This window comes from Perca fluviatilis, chromosome 3 (assembly GCF_010015445.1).
Source record: "Perca fluviatilis chromosome 3, GENO_Pfluv_1.0, whole genome shotgun sequence".
Classification (NCBI taxonomy): Eukaryota; Metazoa; Chordata; class Actinopteri; order Perciformes; family Percidae; genus Perca; species Perca fluviatilis.
In genome coordinates this window covers 32,521,839-32,536,713 of record NC_053114.1, presented here as the reverse complement: position 1 = coordinate 32,536,713, position 14,875 = coordinate 32,521,839, and the positions used below count along the sequence as shown (strand labels likewise).

At 39.7% G+C, this 14,875-nt stretch overlaps 1 long non-coding RNA gene across 1 annotated transcript; it reads left to right on the top strand.

The window, feature by feature from the left end:
• The first annotated feature begins 6,222 nt into the window (after window positions 1-6,222).
• LOC120556294 lies at window positions 6,223-14,492 on the top strand. The gene is made up of 3 exons (XR_005638834.1): window positions 6,223-6,256; window positions 6,575-6,629; window positions 13,454-14,492. It is a non-coding gene; the product is annotated as an uncharacterized LOC120556294 (long non-coding RNA).
• The last annotated feature ends 383 nt before the right edge of the window (window positions 14,493-14,875 follow it).

Below are 14,875 nucleotides of genomic sequence, written 5' to 3'. Positions count from 1 at the left end.
TCAAGTGTCATTTGAGAGAGTGAGACAGACAGGCAGAAGGTTAAACAGGTGCCAGATGTTTTAAAGTGTCTCTTGAGTGTATGTGTGTATGTGCATCTTTCAATTGGAAGCCCAATTTCAAAACTTGCAATGCAAGCAAGCATGTCCAAACTGAACAGAATATCAATAACAAACCTCTTAAAGAAGTAATGGCCACCTCTGCTTCCTCTGAAGGTGACTTTGTTTTAGTAATGGCTGTCAAAAGGACCTATGTTGAAACTTGAATTGATTTGCAGGTATATTTTCTCCCTCTTGCGCTTAAAACCCATGCATCAGTTATTGCTGTATATGCTGATGCCAAGGTCATTTTGAACGTAAGAATGATAGAGTCTGACATTAGCCCCATTGCCTCTGAATGGGCAGATGCTCTGCTTCGGAAAGTAGGTTGCCAAGTGTCTGCCTTGATAAACCATTGGGGCTTGCTGAGAGGAGTTGGCAGGCTTGTGGGGGGAAACTCCCTGTGCGTTTACTCAATGTAGATAGACTCTTCTGCATTACCATTTAGAGCACAATGAACACACACACACACACACACACGCTTGAAACACACAGAGCTCCTTCAACATTTAACCTTATTACATAATACAGCTATTTGGAGAAAGCAGTACATGTTAAGGTTTGGTTTAACAACTTTTAAATGTATTTTTTTCCTAAGTCAAATCATTAATGAATTAGTGATTTTAAAGCATACTGAGCCTGAACACTGGAAACAACTGGGCTGAACCATTATGCCATTATTTTAGAAATCAACTCAAAGGCTGTGACAAAGTAAGAAAAAAAAACACTCAAGATTTTGCCCAGGATTATGGCCGATTGTGATTAGATTTTTTTCATTACCCTTTGTTCATTACAGCCCACTTGCTAATCCACAGTTTTATTCCATCTGCCATTTCCAATTAAAGCTGAAAGGATGATTGCCTTTCTTCACTTGCTAAAGTATATTATCACCTTTGGAGTTTCACAGTCAAGATGGTAGTCCGCTCATATCATGAGTCATTCAACTCACTTGAACTACGTATATAAAAATGTGTTTGGCATTTACTGTAATGCATCCATCCTTTCCATTGTTCCTTTTTGTCTTTCTCTCTTTTATTTTCTCTTTTACCATTGCTCTACCCACTGCGATCTGTGACCCCCTTATGCTCACTTTACCCACTCTTTACCTTCTTTACTTTCACTCATATTATAACGTCTTCCTGCATCCTCTGTCTCTGCTCTGTCCTCCTGTGTATGTTGACCTCCTTTGTTTTAGTGATGGAAGTAGGTAGCGGCAGTGAGTGCAGGGACAGAGACACTGAGATAATGAGAGCTGACTGTTAGAGGGCAGGCCTGAGCCTCTACGATGCCTGCCTGTTCTGCTGCAGTCTCTGTTATTAACCGATTTCCATCCCAACAGTCAAATTTACAAATTATTATTATTATCACTGACAAAAACTCCCAGGTTATGTAATGTCTAGTTAAGAAAAAATATGAATTTCTTTTAACCCAGAGCAAACCCTTGCATATTTTGAATTCAAATTTTTGTACACAATAACTATTCTTCAGATTTTGTGAAAGCACATATGGTATGGTGGTTAATTTATTTGATACATATTCTATATAGAAGATATAATTGTCATTGTCAGTATTTTAGGGTGACATCTGGCCCAGATGTATAGTTATGAAGTAGAACTACTTCACTACTGTACTTAAGTAATAAAAGACTGTAGCTGAGTATTATTATTTTTCTCCTACTTCCACTTTTACTGCAGTACATATTTTCGATGATAATTCTACGCCGATACATTTTTTATGTGCTGCATCGTTACCAGTTACAATTATAAAAATGTTACGAATCATTCCAAACCCACATTATCACTGCCAGAGTAGTGGATGGCTCTGTCACCAGGTTTGATGAAGCATCATTGAGCGAATCGAGCGATCAAGCTGTCTTATAAGAAGACCGCGTGTGCTCCCGTTCTGCCTTTGGCTCTGCTGCCTGCCTGCATTGGGAACACTTGAGCTTTGTTTGTTTCGAGATGGAAGAACCAGAAACACCACCTTCAACACCTTCAACTTCAAGTGATTGTGGCGGTGATGTTGAGGAAGGAGACCACCCCTGGCCCTACTTAGAAACCATGTTTTCATTTGTCAGAGTGAAAGACAATAGAATGAAGTGCCTACTCTGCCTCCCGAAAGATTGCGAAATAATGGCCATCAAAAATTCACCGTTGAATTTGAAGAAACATATCAAGGTAAGTTACAAATATAATACACAAATGGCACACCAGCTTGAGCTATCAGTAAGCAGTAGCTAACTAGCTACCCGCGGTTCATGACACGCTGTGGTGTACATTCCTGTCCTGCTGCTACAGCCAAAGGAATTGTGAATGTCCTTTAGGCTAAACATTTGAAATAATATTAATAATATGATATTCAAACTGTTGACTACTTTCTTTAATAACTACATAACACAATACTTTTACTTTCAGTACTTGAGTAGTACATTTTGAAATAAACTACTTGCAATACTTAAGTACAAAAAATGTTGAATACTTTAGTACTTACACTTAAGTGTGGTGCTTAAAGAGCACTTCAACTTCTACTCAAGTCGCTTTTTTGATAGAGCACTTGTACTTTTACTCAAGTCTGGGTTTCTAGTACTTTATACATGTCTGCATCTGGGTTATTGCAGAATGATACATTTTTTAATATGGGTTAAATTTCCTGCATTTTCTGTTTGGATCATTTTCATAGTCTTTGACAGTGAGTTATAATATGACATAACATCCATCAAGGCAGCCAAGAATGGAGCTGAGCGCAAATTCTTTCAGGACGACTTCCTAAACATAATAGGCTCGTTCGAGATGAACTGCGCCTCGCCTGTAAAGTAGACGAGAGCAGGCGGCAGCAGCGGAGGGCGGTGACAAAAGTCCGCTCTCAAGTCGGACAGTTTTCCAGCTGACTCCAGCAGCCTTCAGGCTGAACAGGAAGTGACACAAACATTGTGGTCCAGTCGGGTCTGATTCCGGTTTAATAAAATGTTATCAGACCCATATATCAGCTCCTACACAGTCTCCAGTTGTTTTTATTATGACAGAGTAGCTGTCAAATGCTACATGCGATCTGTTGCTGATTTTAACAACAGACTGTAGATGATCTGTAATCTGAACAGATTTAGTCTCTCTGACTTCTAAACATAACTATCAACCTCACAACATGTGTTCTGTAAGGAATAAGCTTTTAAATCAGACAAATAGCAGTTAAAATCCCTCCGATTCAAAATCAATAAAAAGTTTATATAAAACGTCATCATGTTGAGTCGATTCTGAACCAATCAGCTGTTCGATCAGCTGAGAGGCTGGCGTTTCCCAGCATGCCTTGGGTCCACCTGCGTCCGCCTGGCTCTTGCAGTTGGTGAAAAGCAACTGCGCTACCTGCGTCTCAGAACTGCGGCCACCTTGGTCTCGTGAGATTATCGTTGCCCACGTGTGCATGACGTCAGAGCAAGTCGGGATCAAGTCGGACACAAATCTAACCGGCATGCATTGGGCGCCGATCGCCGGTGATCGATTCTGCGCAGATCTGACTCATCTGGAACGAGCCTAATCACTTCTCACTCCCCTGAATGGATCAGCTGTAGAGGCGTTCACTTTAGTCTTAACCAATCAGAAGCGGCCATGAAAATCACGAGCCAATCACTGCACGACATCCCTGTTTTAAACCTGTCTCTCTCTGCTGCTCAGTTGTCATTTCAGGATAAGTGAACCGCCCTCCTCCTCCCCTGCTCCTCCGGTCTTCGCCCCTCTCGGCTCCTGGGTCCTCTTCCGGCCGGCCTCTGGTGGCGGCTTTCGGCATTGGTCTTCCGGCTCCTCACGCCACCATCAGTGTCTAGGCTCCATTGGGGGGTTCATATTTCGGCCCTATCCCTTTTAAAAGTTTCTCAGAATTTTTAAATGATGGTGGAGTCTAATCTCCAAAGACTGTACTGTATATTTCACGCACATGTACAATAAATCATCACATATCTGAAGTCTCCTGATTGAATTATCAGACAGGTTATAAAACCATCTCAAGTTTATCCCACTTACCTGAAACTGTTGCTTGGAAGTGAAAAGGAGTGTACCTGGAGTGTCCTCTTCTTTGTAAAATATTTACCAACAACAGGTAGGATAGGATGTGTTTACTGTTTCAATATTTAACCAAAAGTATGATCTTTTCTATCCTTTAACAAAGTGTTTTTGTCGCCTAAATCTAACCGTATGCTGGAGACAAACCTCAGTTTCTACTGTAAAAAATCATGCGGTTTGTACGTTGACCATCCATCCTGACCACCTTCCTACAACGTCCTATTACTTGGTGGAATACTTTTTTTTTACATCCCCAACCCCTCAATGTTCTCTCTCTCTCTCTCTCTCTTTCTCTCTCTCTCTCTCTCTCTCTCTCTCTCTCTCTTTCTCTCTTTCTCTCTGAAACACACACAACCTCTAGCACACAGTTTACTTTCAACATCATTCCAACCTTTTAAAAACAGTATGTCTGGGTAGGTGTACTAAAGTGTTGCAGGCTGTGACATTGAGATACAGATCTTTTGTTGTGTCGAATTAATTAACTGGGCAGTGTGCCTGCTTCACTCAGTTTGACCCTGGCTGTGTATGTGTGTATGTGTGTATGTGTGTGTGTGTGTGTGTGTGTGTGTGTGTGTTGTCTGTTAATGTTGAGTAAAACCTTGTTTTTAAATGTTGAGGGGCTTATCTTTTCTGTTCCTTGAGTTTTTTTAAATTTCAATTTGAGTGCACCATTTCTTCTTAAGGTTCAGCTCTCATGGACTGGCAGCTTTTCTTCTACTTCTACACTGACATTCTGCCGATCAACTGATTTTGTCTTGCTGGCCATTTCAGGTTTGTGACCATCAAACAGTGCAGCACATCTGACCTTAACCTCTGCAACAAACTCTGCTCCACACTAAAGGCTCAATTATATTCCCAAATGGACGTGTACACATACAGCTGTGGGCATGCATAGTAGTTATATTTATACTATCCACTTGGAGAATGCATTCCATACACACAGTAGATCGCTATGCTACCACTTGTAGCTGATAAATTGGCGGTATGCAGATGTCCACACAGAATCTACGCGTAGACCCTCTGATGACGACGTTTACATCACACAGACCCTAGCGGACCCTCGACGCGGACAGTATAATTTCGGCTTAACACTCACTCATAAAGGTTTTCCATTTTCTTATTAATTTTTACTAAAAATTCCGATATGCGGGTTTATGCACACATCAATATCCTCAACACTTATTAAGTCACATTTTTGTATCTATTGTGATTTATATTGGGAGTTACCAGAGAAATATGTGAGGCTTGTGCATATTTCAACTTCACAGTGACTTGCAAAGCATGTTTTAAGTTCATTTTATTTAAATCTACATACAGTGCTTTTCCTACTGTAAATTAACTTTTAGATTTTCAATCAAATGTAAAATAATGTCACCGAGTTATGACAGAGACTCTTGAGCCCGAAAACAGGTGATGTAAATTTCTATAAAGGTTGTCCTGTAAATGCCAGGTCACCGTGATAAAATTGTTTTGCTCAGGGCATTATTTTTATTCACAGCTCTGCTGATCTTTTCAAATTTCCTCCTCTCCAGATAATCTCAAGCCTGCTTGTTGTGTGGCGTAGCAAGAGGGGAAAAAAAGGGATAGAAAAGCAGACTTCTTGAATTCCAACGAGTGATTATATTTAGGGTTTGACTAAATACAATTATAAAAGAGACAAACTTGAAACAATCAAAAGAAAACTTGAGCAAAATAACAAAATCTACTCAAACAACGTGTTTGTGGAAGCACAGCTTCTTTTCTCTCCCTGAGAAGAGAAAATGCCACTGCCTTTATAGCGTTCTCAACCTACCCTGGACCGCACCACTATCTCCCAGAGGTGTGCCTACAAAGCATTTCTAACCTTACAAAAATCTCCACACAGCTAGACACACTTTCTGCTCTTCTATATAATTAAAGAACACTTTATGAGTTAAGTAGCTACCCCAATTGCCCCTCAAGTGCATCAAACAAACACATAACATATCTTGACAGAAAAAAAACATCAGTTGGTTAAGTCCAATGACGTCAGTGATGACATCATCAACACCATAAATACACAGGCAATACTCGACAGCTCCTCCACAAACGTTCCTGAATGGTGGACCAGACAAAAGAACAAAGAAAAGGTGAGTATGAAGAAACTAACAAATAAATATTCAAGTCTGCAACTTAATAAATCTAACTGAAACTAAACTGTGGTTGTGTTTGCTTTAAATTAAATCAGTACTCAATGTAAAAAAATTACAATTTTAACACAAACAAACCCGGGATAGTAAGAGCAATGGTTAAATTGTAGCAAACTGAACTGAATACAATATGAAGATAACTAGAGCAATGAGGAAAATAAATGTGGAAAAAAATGTATGGTAAAGGACAGTGGTGAATGCAATCTCAGCCTTGTCACACTGCTTAACACACACTCCCATTTCCCTTCTGTCTTCCAGATCTCTGACTTTGCCAGGAACTGACTTGTCGGCGAAAAAAGCAGGAAGATATCAGGTGAACACGTTGACATTGTGTTTGTATTGTAAGTCACTTTGGATAAAAGAATCAGCTTATAAATGTAATGTAATGGAAGACGGGCTTCTCTGAGCAGGATATATATATATATAAAAATGGCAGCACAGTTGTTATAGACCGACTACACCAACTGCACTGATATCCACAAATTAGCAAGTGCCAATAATGTGAACAAGAACAGTCTACAGCTGTGCTAAAGGCTCTGTGAGGCTCAGTGTTGGGCAAGTTGTTTCCAAAATGTAATACATTATAGATTACTAGTTACTGTCATTTGAGAGTAAATAGTTATATTACAATATTACTGTCTCTAAATTGTAATACTTTACACTACTTTTGCGTTACTTTTGAGTTATTTTCACCAAAATAACAGCGGAAGTAAATTATTGGCACTAAAATCACATTCTGACGGGTCACAGATTTCTTTGTAACACCGGAAAAGCCTGTGTTAGCATATCCAGATTTTGTTATATTGGCCTACTTGTATTTTAATGTTATTTTAGAAGTTATCTGATGTAGTTATGGCTGATACTGGGGCAGGACCATCGCAGAAAAAAAGGAAATTAAACAAAGAACTAAAATCTGAAAGGGAAAGTGAAAGACAACTGGCGAAAACGCGAGTCAGTTTATTTTTATTTAATTCACTATTTTCTTTTCCCTTGTCCCCTTGTAACGTTACTTGTGTAAAGCGTCCGTGGGTTTCATAAAATGCGCTGTATTAATACTTTGGCTTGTAACACAGTGACAGTGATACCTGCTTTAGCTCACAAGACATCCAAAGTAGGCTAAGTTACCATATGCAACACTTGAAATGCAAAGATGCATCTGTAACTTATTCTTTTATTGTAAATTAATGATTTTCTTTCTGAGCAAAACATTCATCGCGACTATATGACCTCCCAGTAAAGCTAACTCAGTAATCTACAGTGGGCAATAAAGCAGTTGTGGTAAAAACACTACCGCTTTTGTCCAAAGTGGACGCTAGAATCAACACAAACTGAAAGTTACATATAACCACTTAAACTAGTTCTATTCCACATCGTCAACGTCGGTCACATGATTAAAATTTCCACCGCAGTCTAGTTTTAAAGTGGCCACCGTGCAACCTCCTTTGCTCTCATTCATTAATCATTAATTACTGATGATACTAATGACTTATTACTTATTACTAGATGAGAGCTTTTCACAGGATTTGGAGGTACCTCGTTATTTATAAAGAAAGCTATTTTGTTTTCATGAACATTAATCTCAATTTATGAGATAATTATCTAATTAATTAAAAAAGACAGGGGAAATATTTTTTTCCTCAAGTGAATGTATTACACTTCCATGAACTTCTATAGGATAGGGCATGTGCCTTAGATTTGACCAGTAGAGCACCTTAACTTCAACTTCCAAAAGGCCTGTTGTGCCCCATCCCTATCCAGTTAATCCTTTGTGTGGCTCAATTTGTGGTGAACCTCCAGTGGCAGTCTACAGTAGTGAGTAATATTAATCAAAGGCTATAGCAGAGGGGAAATGAAAAACAACGACATTGATGGGCTAGAGGTTGTCTTTTATTTGCTGCGAAGACCCGAGTGCACTCAATAAGGTTTAGGTAAGACCAACATTATTAGAAAAGCTCAAAAATGGAGGCAGCCCCGTGCCACCTGGATTTACAAGGGGGCAAAGCCAATCATAACCAATTTCATCATTCTTGTGTGTGAATGCACATGGTTGTGAAGTGTGTGTGAGAGAGATGGGTCGGTGTGTGTTTTCGCTGTGTGTGTGCTTGTGTGTTGCATGCCTGTGCATGCTTGTCTTTATAATCATGCTGAGTAATGCACCAATCCCTCCAGGACCAACATTTAAATCTTCGCTCTGACCCATCCATCTGTCTTTTGCTCTGGGCTGACTGAGTGCGGTGTTGGCTCATAATTCATGCTGGATAATATAATACACAAACCAGTCACATTATACTAGATTTACATCTGCTTACCAAGGCTATGATGTGACAGCAAACACTATGAGGAATGCCAGACGAACAGCTGAGCACTCACACTCCTGTTCTCCTGATAAAGTGGCCATTATTTTATCAACCATGCAGTGAAGTGTAAGTTTAATTTTTGCCACATACACACTTATTTTGAAATCACCATGTTGGTCAGTGACCTGTCCCACTGGAGTGTTTGGGAGTATATTGCACATCATTGCTAGGCAAAAAAAAAACTGCCCTATTTAAACTTAATTAAAAAAATCAAGGATTCAAACCAGCCACCTTAGCATTCATGGTTATTAATGCCGTACACTATACATGATCTTTCTTTATTGGCTTTTTCTCTTGTCTCTCCGAACACCCGTTGTCTGATCTGACAACCACCATATCCTGCTTGTTATATACTGTAACCCCCTCCTACTGTTATCCATTTTTTTGCTTATCTTTTTTCTCCATCATTTGTGTTTTCTCTCTCGCTATGTTTTCTCCCTCATCTCTTGCCACAACATTTCTGCCAAAAGAATCTGGCATGGCGGCTAATTTCTGATTCGGCCTGGAACAACAGAATATCAAAGAGCCGTTGTCGCCAGGATGTGGGCACTACAGGAAAACCATCTAAAAAAATAGACTAATGCTATGATTTATAAGAGTGATACAGATTCTTGAAGGACTAATTGGTGTGTGTGTGTGTGTGTGTGTGTGTGTGTGTGTGTGTGTGTGTGTGTGTGTGTGTGTGTGTGTGTGTGTGTGTGTGGAAGAGCAGCAGCAGGGGATGTATCTGTCCCTATGACTGATAAGAAATTATTTTTAGGGACAGCTTGCATGCTGACCAGTATTGCTGCAAAGCTATGAGATGTTACTCAGACACACAAACATATGCACTCATAGAAAAACATGCATGCAAGCCTTTGCCGACTGGAGCAGTTCTGCTGTGAGATTACATCTCCCTCTGATCTGTGAAAAAAAGTGTTGTCCCCTCCCACAGGACAGACAGTAAACAAAAATCACAAAATGCTACACTGTCACACAACATCAGACAGATGACACGTCTCAGAGACCAAACAAACATCTAGAAATTATTCATGTGCTCTGTTTTAGATCAGGGATGATTTTTCTCTTGTAATCAGCCATTGTTGAAGTGATTATTAAGCAGATGCTAGAGAGGGCAGAAAAAATAAGACTGGAAGACTGGACAGAGATTTGAGGAAGGAGAGAGAGATGATGATGAGAAAAGGAGAAAAAGACGACGTTAAGTAGAAGTGTGTAGACTGAAAATTAATGTAATCTGCATTCAGATAATATCAGGTGGTCATCCCTTATTTGAATTTTCTAGCTCTGATTATAGATTTACAGCTACTGTTGTTTGGAGAGACGCTGCAAAGCGCTTCTTTGCGCAGAGCTAGCCACCGAGACGAATATGCACATCCAGACTGCACACGCAGTCCTGTAAAGTCATTTCAATACTGTAAATTGATGTACAGTATAATTAAAGGATTAAACTGAGTGTATAAAGTTGTTTAATCTAAATATTTAGCCAATACCAGAAGTGTGATAGACACTTAATGGATCACTGCCAGACACTTACTGTACCTGCATTCCTCATATGGTGTCTTATGGACCTGATGAAATACATTTTTTCCAATCACTGCATCAGTTCAAAAGCCCCAGCATACTGCAAACTAGCATCGACCTCAGTTATAGTGGTGTAAAGTGTCCCTATTAATAAATGTGAGGTTGCCAGCTGTTTAATCAGAAGACGCTGCTTCATCTACAAAAAACAGAGCGGGTGACAAAAGGAAATGTGTCGGTGTGCTGAAAGTTCAAACCTGAGGGAGACCACTTAAAATAATGAAAATATGTGAGCAATTTATTTTAATGAAACCATCACTAAAGCATCATTTTGACTGCTTAAGTCGTCCCTTTCATACAGAGAGAATTAGGAAGGGAAAACCTCTGATTCTCTCCCTCCAATGCTATCTATCTGTCTGTCTGTCTGTCTACTTTTTAGATAATATTTTACCTTTTACAATCTTAAAAAAAACCTAAATCTCTTCTGAATAGCTCCTTAACCCAGTTTTGAGTGACAGTCTTCAGTACTAAAGCAGTAGCTTTGGGATGTGGACATTATCTTCTTTGCTTTGGTGAAAAGGGCAGAATGGCTTTATCGTGATTCACACAACTGCAGTCTGATGATACGCTTGATAGTGAAGTTATTCAACATGTCGATACATATTCAGCCACAGCAGCTAGATAGCCATCTTGAAGTATGCTGTTTTCTCTCTGAAAAAGTTATTCTATTGCATCACCCCACTTTTCCCTCTTACTTATTGTAAAGGGAAAACTTCTGTATTTTTCAACCTGGACCCTATGTTCCCATGTTTTTGTCCCTAAGGGCATTTGCTTTGGCCCAAATCAGTTGATGGGTTTGTAAACTTAGAGCGGTTTCCCCTTGGTTCGGTTTCGTTTCACACCTGGAAAATCCAAGTGTACCAAAATGCGTCATTACAAACCACGCAAGAACGTTCACTCCGCTTATTGGTTTGGATGTGTCTGGGGCAGGAGCACCAAAGTAAATACAGGAAGAAGGACCTGTGTTCTAGACTAATGCATATTTCTTGCATCGCCATGGTCAAACCAGCTCATTTCATTGATTCACATTTTTTCTACGTCTGCTCTGCTCACTCTGCTCTGCTGGTGTCTGTCTCCAAGATTGGCGGCGGCTGGTTTGACCACAGAGACTCGAGTTCAGGGGTGTAGCACAAAATTCTGAATAGAAAGGCATTTTCTATGGGCCCCTCCCTTCATCCACAGCTATTCATTCTAGCATCTTTTTGGGCCCTACTCACATGAGGGTCCTGGGTACTCAGTCCCCTTTTCCCCCCCAGTCTGACGCCCCTGCTCGAGTGACAGCGAGCTTGAGTTTTTTTCTGTGAGAGAAACATTGCAAGCTGCTACAGTTTGTATGTTCTGCTGCATGGCAGATTGCAAAGCACGCCTGACTACAGGAGACATTTGGCTCACACTTGTTGAGTACACATACAGCAATTGGTGCGGTTTGAGGTTGGATCACGTTCTCACCACAAACAAACCGCTCCAGAGTCATGGAGGTCTCGGTACGCTTGTTTGGTCCGCTTTTTGTGCGCATGCGAGTGCGATTGCTGCGTTCTCATCTTCCCAAACAAACTGCACCAAGGGGGCAAACGAACTCTAGTGCGATTCAACCAAACTAAATAAGGCAGTGACTAATAGGGCCAACAATTTATGAAATTGATCCAGTATTGAGCAAGAGCCCTACAGCCATGAAACAGACTGCAATGTAATCTTTTGGGGCAAAAGTGTCTGACATTATATGAAAAGAACCCTACAGAGAAATAAAATGTATTTCTTGACCTTTCGCTTGATTCAGTCTGTTTGATGATTTGTCTAAAAGTATTGCTCAAGGAGAAGTCTCGTTCTGAAATATTGTGAGAATTGGCCTTAAAGCAAAGGTCCTCAATATTTTGTAAAACCCCACTATCCTTCAAATTGTCTTTTTTAGAATGTTAGACTTTTTGTCATTTTTACCTAAATCTTGCTTTTCTTTTTTTCAAATGGTGTTCGTTTATAAGAAACAATTAAAAAGTGTATTTTCCTTCTTATAAAAGTATGGGGACCCAGTGATGTTTGATGAGGGGAGGAAGCAGCACATCGAAATGTCAGGAGATGTTTTAGATGGAGTACACTAGAAAAGGAAATTCTATTGCTGTAACAAGGAATTCTCTGTACCTTTTTTTTTTGAAGGGGATTTATTAGAAATTATTCGCTTTTGTTGCATTTCCCGTAGTTTTTTTTTTTTACATTCTTTTACCAATTTTTTTTTTAAATGCTATAAAATTGAAAAAAACACCCAAATTCAATGAAAGTAGTGAACTGATTTGGGTGTCACTTGTGAATAGCGTTGTATTGAACCATCCATTATTATTTTTCTTTGACAATTTGGTTGAAAGAAACTTTGAAAGTGGCTCAAATTTGACCCGAGGACAACAGGATGGTTAAAGGAAATCCATGTTAGATATGATTGCTGCATCCAGTAACAGATTTTTTTTTTTTCCTAAGTCTGCTCATAAACTGCCTCTCCCAGTCCAGAAACTGTAGGCAACTTAGCATGTTATAGAGTTATTGTCAGATACTTCAACAAGAACTTTTATGGGACTCTGTAGAGCCACTGAGCTTTTTAATATTCTGCTTAAAAGGCAATGGCCCATATTTAACAGAGGGCACTGCGCCAGAGCTTATGATTCTCATTTTTCACTAGATGTCACGGAAAGAAGATTGAGGGAAGGAAATGGTCTTAAACACCAGTTTCATTTTGGTTCTTGATGTGGTAGAGCCCATTTCCAGCAAAAAAAATGGCCCTGATATATCTTGAGACTTCTGCACAGTGGCAGCTTTGACTCATTATTTTCCATACAGCTGATACTTGATAAATTGATAGCGAATTAAATACATTTCTTTGTTCTCTTTTCTAATGGAGTTGTTTTCAGGTTACCCAGTATTTGCCTTCTGCCGGTATCTACATATTAGCCCTTGTGGTTTGCGTACACACATTTTCTTTGATGGTTATTTTCTTGCTCAGTCTTTCTCCCTCACTTTTTAAAGACATACTCTTTCTTCGACAGTGACTTAGTCTTTCTTACGGTCTCCACCTGTCATCCTTTTTTCTCGCACACATTCTCAATCTCTCTCTCTCTCCCTCTTTTTTCCCACTTTCTCACACTATCACTCTTGTCCTCTCTCTCTCACTCTCTCTCTCTCTCTCTCTCTCTCTCTCTCTCTCTCTCTCTCTGTGTAGATGTCAATCAGAAAGAAGAGCAGGCCAGACACACAGCCATCCTCAGAGGGTCACACCGAGCGGTCACTGCCAGCAGGGCCTGTTGACAGCTTTCCGCTTGTTATCCAGAGCTGAAACTGGAGACAAATTAGATCCCTGCAGTGGAGAGAGTTGGTCAAAGGCTCCAGATGTGGCTGTGTAGTGAGGGTGGTCATCAAATCTACAACCCTATTGGCAGACAGAAAGTTGATATTGGACAATTGCAAAATCTTACCTAACCTCTGGTTGCTATACAAAATATTCTACATATTGTTTTTGAAAATATTGGCATTGAACATTTAAAAACATTTAAGCTAGAATGCGTCCATTGCCCAGAAACCTAAGAATGTGCGGTATTTCTCTCTACAGCTGCTTTATGTACATCTGCATGTCAATGAGGTGCCCTGTTAGTGAGGTTATGTAGTTTTAAATAGTAAAAGTTTAAAATTATAATAACGCATTCTTCAAAATAACTTCTGTCCAAACAAATGCTGCCCTTACCCTTCACATGTCTATTTTTTATTTTTTTTTTATAATGTGGGCCATATACATTCCTGAAGCCTTTTTGCTGGTACCCTGTAATGGAGTTTACCTTAAAGGCTATTGATTACTCATTAGTACGGTGTTCATTTTAGGACATCCTCAGATCTCAGACTCAGGTGTCAGACTCAAACGAAATGGCCTCAGCGTCAGAAAACCTCTCTCATCCTCAGAAAAAAAGAAAAGAAAAAGTCACTGGCAAAGAAAGAGTACATTAGTTAATAATTAATCATCAATCACAGGAATTGTCTAAAATGTGCATACCTATCATCAATACTGGTGTAGTCTTATAAGAGGTATAGCATACATAGTTAGATTGCAGTATGCATGCGTCTTCTCTTGTTCTTGGGATAGTAAAGATAATGTGTTCAAGCATGAATATGCAAAATACCTTAAGGAATAAAAGGTGTAGTAGGTAAGACTTATAAAACAAACTTTCTGTCTTATTTACAGAAACTGATCCTATGTTCGAGTAGAACTACATGAAGCAGGTAATAAAAAAAAAATAATCTGGCTCCTCTGGCACCACCTACAGCCTGTAGTGTGATTTGCAAAAATCCACAGCTCCCTGTTCAGATGCACCAATCAATCCCGGTTGGGGAGGTGTCTAATTGCGTGTGCCCATCACTGCTCATGCACACGCATTCATTCTCCCTTGTGGGGGGAGGGGCTTAGGAGACGGTTTTGGGCTTTAGCAGAAAGGGGGGGGAGGGACTGAGAAGTCCTGGATCTTTGCAATCCTACCTACGGCACCTTTACATGACTGAGCGAAGGAAGGTGAAAGAAAAACATCAATTTGAGATTTCACAAAAACAAATTTTTAATCAATCGTCCCAGGATTTAAATTGGTTTTGATTTCCTACT